This window comes from Piliocolobus tephrosceles, chromosome 3 (assembly GCF_002776525.5).
Source record: "Piliocolobus tephrosceles isolate RC106 chromosome 3, ASM277652v3, whole genome shotgun sequence".
Lineage (NCBI taxonomy): Eukaryota > Metazoa > Chordata > Mammalia > Primates > Cercopithecidae > Piliocolobus > Piliocolobus tephrosceles.
This window is the reverse complement of record NC_045436.1, coordinates 16,560,255-16,566,075: the sequence shown is the minus strand read 5'-3', so window position 1 is coordinate 16,566,075 and position 5,821 is coordinate 16,560,255.

The window sequence follows — 5,821 nt, the reverse complement described above, 5'->3', positions numbered from 1 at the left end:
TCCTTCCTTCCTTCCTTCCTTCCTTCCTTCCTTCCTTCCTTCCTTCCTTCTTCCTTTCCTTTCCTGTCTTTCCTTCCTTCCTTCCATCTTTTTTTTTAAACAGAAAAATTCACCACAGTGAACCATGGCAGTAATCTTGCTTGGTAAGTTCATGATGTGAGCCATTGTAGCATCAAATTAAAGATACCTAGCAAAGCAGTGTTTTTAGGCAATTCTAATCGATGGGGGTATTTGAAAATACTAATGAAGTATGACCTTCAATTTTTTGTTAAAAGTATTAGTGAGAAGAATGGTCAAGAAAAAGAAATACCTTCTGTAACTATTCATTACTCCATCGGATTCTCCAGGCTGTAAGTGCCCTAAGGGCAGGATTCTGTAACCTCACAGTCTGATACAACTAGTCATTCACTACTTACTGAATACATGTATCAATAACATCTTATGTGAATGGTAACAGTTATGACACATTTGCATATTTCAAATAACAGCAGAAACCTTTCCATGCTGAGATATGAAAAATTGTGTATAGCATTTACGAAGCAAGCTATACAAATGCTTTTAATACCATGAATGAAGTCTGTTTTATTTCAAAAGCAATGGACATTCTTAGAAAGTTTTTTGGGATCTAGTCTATTGGTTGATTTTCTTTAACCTGTGCCAACAGAAAACTGCCTAATCACACTGAAAATGTCTCCTTTTGATTAAAACAGTTTCATTTTTGGAATGCAGTTTGTTTCCTTTTCTGATTACCAAAAGACTAATTATGCAAAGAAGAAATGGTTCATGACTCTTATAACTTTATTAGACAAATAAATGTTCTATTTAGAACATTTCAGAAGAAAACAGAAATGTGCTGGATTTCAACCATTTTATTTAAAATTGTGTCAATAAAAATGCAGGAAATGGGCTGGGCATGGTGGCTCATGCCTGTAATCCCAGCACTTGGGGAGGCTGAGGCAGGTGGATCACTTGAGGTCGGGAGTTCGAGACCAGGCTAGCCAACATGGTGAAACCCCGTCTCTACTAAAAATAAAAATTAGCTGGGCATGGTGGTGGGCGCCTGTAATCCCAGTGACTCGGGAGGGTGAGGCAGGAGAGTTGCTCGAACCCAGGAAGCAGAGGGTGCAGTGAGCCAACATTGCACCATTGCACTCTAGCCTGGGCAACAAGAACAGAACTGTGTCTCAAAAAAAAAAAAAAAAAAAAAAAAAAAAAAGGCAGGAAATGCATTATTCTCATTTTTTGCAGTATGATGGAATGGAATAAATTCAACAGGTTTACAAAGTTGCCCACATTACTTTAACATCTTCTAACATTTTCATAGCACATCCTACCATAATATATTTGTTGTTATAGTTCTCATTTGTTTGCAAGCTTCTCAGAGGCAAGGAACAGTGTCCTCAATTTGTATCACTGGTACAATGCCTGGCACATAATGTGTGCTTATATTTTTGAGCAAAAATTTGGTATCTGTACTATAAAACTGAAATTAGTTCTAAGTCTTTAAAAAATAACATTAATAACCAAAAATTCTCTTATTGTTGGATATAACCCTGAGGTCAACTTGGTTGTTTATTAAAACATTAAGCAGTGTGCATAATACTTGTTTGTAGACAGGCCTAGTTGCTTATTTTGCTGTGTCCTACTTCTGATGAGATTACTATAAAGAGGCCCATGACTTCATTTATGATCACCACAACTCTAAGTGTGTAATGGGCAAGCACTCAATAAATATTAACTTGTATGTTGAATGTTCAGTAGTGCTTAGCACAATGTGGTAGAAGCCCTTGAATATACCAGATATTCAGTAAACATACATTAAAGAAATTGAAGAATAGCATCCAGTAAGAGAGCGCTGGCTTCTCTTTCCCCAGTCTACTTTTAGGAAAACAGATACATGTGCATTCTTAACAGAATCAGGTAAGATGAGGCAAGGGACTCTAAACTGAACTCTGTATATTCTGGTGTGTTAAGCTAATCCTGGTGCTCTCTGTAGCTCTCCACACAGTCACTTGATAGTCTGTTTTCCTCCCTTGCCTATTGTCTTTAGGATTGCCTCAAAAACCCTGGGTTTAGCTATTGTCTACTCTGCAATACTCACTCCAGCCATCCAGGTTTCTTCCTATCACTGTTACTCATCTCTGGCATTTTGCACATTCTCCTTTCCACTCCACCCCCTTGCTTGGGTAATATCTATGCATCTGCCAGTGTCCTCTTGAATGGCTCTTGTTCCAGGAAGCCTTTCTGGATCCACTAGATTAGATTAGACATCACTAGGTGCCTCCAGCATCCAGTGCTGGATCACAAATATCTCTTATCATAGCATTCATCATATAAATTAATGTCTGCCTTCTCTGTGGACCTATAAACTTTGTGGAAAGCAGAGAATTCTTCTGTCTTGTCTACCATCACATCTCTAGTGCCCATGTTCAATTTATAGTTCACGAAATCCAACAAACTGATCACGTCTTCAACTTCAAATAGGAAGCTCAGTAGAGTAAAGGGAACTCTAGACTGAGAGTCTGCAGAAATGGGTTTAAATCCTATTACTACTATGGTGTGACTATCTGCTTTGACTCTAGTCCCTTTCTTCCCCTACGAAACAAGTTAAATAGCATAATTTAGTTTGCTCATTCATATCATAGTTTGTGAAGCTAAGAAATACAAACACTATTGTAAATCGAAGAGGGACACTTTGGTACCCTAGAGAAAAACTGCTGTCCACACAATGGGGCTGAGAAGGCCAACAACTGAACAACAGCCTTTTCCATGGAGCCTGTCCTTGGCTGTGCAGTTGGAACTGCTTGCAGCGTAGTTGGCTGGGTCTGCCTCTTTTGCTTCACTCGGATGCATCAACCTGGTGATTCCTCCAGCCTATTCACCGAAGGGGGCCGAGGGGCACATCGTCTGTTGTCTCCCTGGCAGTTTATGCAAGACAGAATCATTTATATGATTTTATTTATGAACCCTAGACATTACACCTTGGCGTCAAAACAATGGAAATGTACATTTGTAGGTCTCAATGATTCCCATTTAAAGTTTAACGAGCTCAGTCAAAACAGGCTAAATTCACAATCTTTTATTTATAACTTATATCCAATGTCATAAAAGATGAGGCTGTGTAGGGTAAGACACATATGAAACCAGCTCTTTAGATAATATGTGAAGACACTGTTGGAGAGGGAGAATGGCATGCCAGGACATGTGGTCACTGCAGCTTGGTAAGGTAGAGGTCGGGGATCCAGCATGTGCGATATGGGGTGAACTGAACATTTATTACAGGTCTAAAGCCAGAGTGTCCCATTCCTCTATTTTCTTGTTCTTTCTCTTTATCTTATAGATGTGCAAATATTTCTTTTTCATAAAAGGGGAAAAATCAATTCATAGTTCCTCACTAATAGGACAATACAGAAGATGGATATTTTTTCTTAGGTATCCTTTCTAATTATTCATTTTTTGGTTCAATAATTAAAATACACCCATAAATGGAATCACATGATGGAATGACTAGGTACAACAGAAAGTTAGTCACACCTCATTCGTAATAATAATAAATAGCTCAGCCCATGTGTTCATAGCCATCAGTATACAGGGAAGGGCTTATTCCAAAAGTCTGTACTCCGCAAGAATGCTAATGTTAGTTTATCAGTTGTTGTTTTACAAGATCCCGCATGGACTTTGCAGGTGCGGCTTGTGCTGAAGGTTTTTATTTGTTTTAAAAACACAGGAAAAATAAAATTATATACATTTTCCACCTTAACCTACCTAGTGTAACTTATTAATTCATTTGGTTTAATAACTACTTGGGTATGAATTGCAATTATCAGATTACTGACTTCACCGAGTCTTGCCTTGCTCCCAACCATTTCTTAATACTTAGCGTTAAGAAAATGAGACACTTAATCATAATAACCACAAAGTCAGAAATAACCTAGAAACAACATTCATATTTTCAGACATCCCATAAATCCCAAACAGGTCTCTATTGTAAGGATTTCCCCCAATCAATTCTATAAATTCCTTTGTATTTTTTAAGTGTCTCAAACCTAAAGTTTGCCTATTCTTTATCATCTAAAAAACCAAAAAACAAAACAAAAAATAAACAACCCTTCATTCAAAGTGTAAAATTAATGATTAACCTTTTTTTATTTTGGTTGCTTATCTTCTCTGAGAAGAGGATTATGATCTCAAGAAATGGTAGTTACCTTTCTATTTTACTCACCTGAGCAAGGTACACATCAAAGCGATCTACTTTTAAAATGTTCCCTAATTAACCAACTTACTAAGTTTTGCCATAGAAACATTTTATGTCAGATCAGTGAACTCCCACTAAAAATGGGGTGGTGGGAGAGAGAGAGTATTCATTGTTAAAAACAAAAAAACAAAAAACAAAAAAAACAAAACACTGGCATGCTTAAGAAAAAATCAGCCCATACAGCACCTGTTAAAGCGTTCACTTTTGGTACCTATATATACATACATATACAAATATAAATGATGAAACTAGATCATAAATCATACAAACTAGATGCCAGCTGGGCAAAACATATGATGTTCATGGTCTCCAAACACACAGAAGCTTGAACCTAAAACATTAAATAGGGAAGTACAATATAAGTCAGTTATAAATCCTAAAATGTGGTAAACCTGGGGGTAAAAAGATAATTAAGTAGGTTGGGTATGGTGGCTCACACCTGTAATCCCAGCACTTTGGGAGGCCGAGCACCTTGGGAGGCCGAGGCAGGTGGATCACCGGGGAGGTCAAGAGTTCGAGACCAGCCTGACCAACATGGTGAAACCCCGGCTCTACTAAAAATACAAAAATTAGCTGGGTGTGATGGTGCACGCCTGTAGTCCCAGGTACTTGGGAGGCTGAGGGAAGAGAATTGCTTGAACTCGGGAGGCGGAGGTTGCAGTGAGCCGAGATCACGCCACTACACTCCAGCCTGGGTGACACAGAGAGACTCCATCTCAAAAAAAAAAAAAAAAAGAAAGAAAAAGAAAAGAAAAGATGATTAAGTAGATAAAACACAAACATTTAAAATTTTGATAATTACACATTTAATCTGTGTAGAAAAAATACACTGCTGTGCTGCTGTGATTTTACTGGTATTGCTGTTTAATACAATGCTAAATTTAGGTTTATAAAAAGTAAGAAATTTGAATGAAAAATATGAAAGCAATAGGATATTGCTAGTTTAGGTAGGACTGAAAATAGTATACATAGTACCAATATGAATAAAGTTCAGGAATCATTAACACAGGTAACTCACTAGTATTAATGCCACACTTAATGGTCTAAGTGTTATAAAATTGAAATCAAGGTAATTATATAGAGAAGAAAGTATGGTAATTTGGTTCATCAGTTATCACATTTTATTTGGTGTCACTAGGGAAATAACTTTCCTAACACTTTGTTCTTAGGCTATTTACACTTAATTATTCCATTCAATGGTACAATGATTCAATCAGTGAATATTTATTAAGCATCTACTAGGAGGACAAGGTCCTCTAATGGGTAATTTTAGGGAATACAGAAATATTTTTATTTTTATTTTTATTTTTATTTTTTTTCTTTTAACATTTGATGGAATTTTTTCTTTTTTTTTTATTTATTTTTTTCTTTTTTTTAATTTTTATTATACTTTAAGTTCTAGGGTACATGTGCATAACGTGCAGGTTACATATGTATACATGTGCCATGTTGGTGTGCTGCACCCATCAACTCGTCAGCACCCATCAATTCATCATTAGAAATATTTTTAAAAACACACCATTGTCTTTAAAAATTTTTTTGGTAATGCTCATTTTGAAAAGTAAT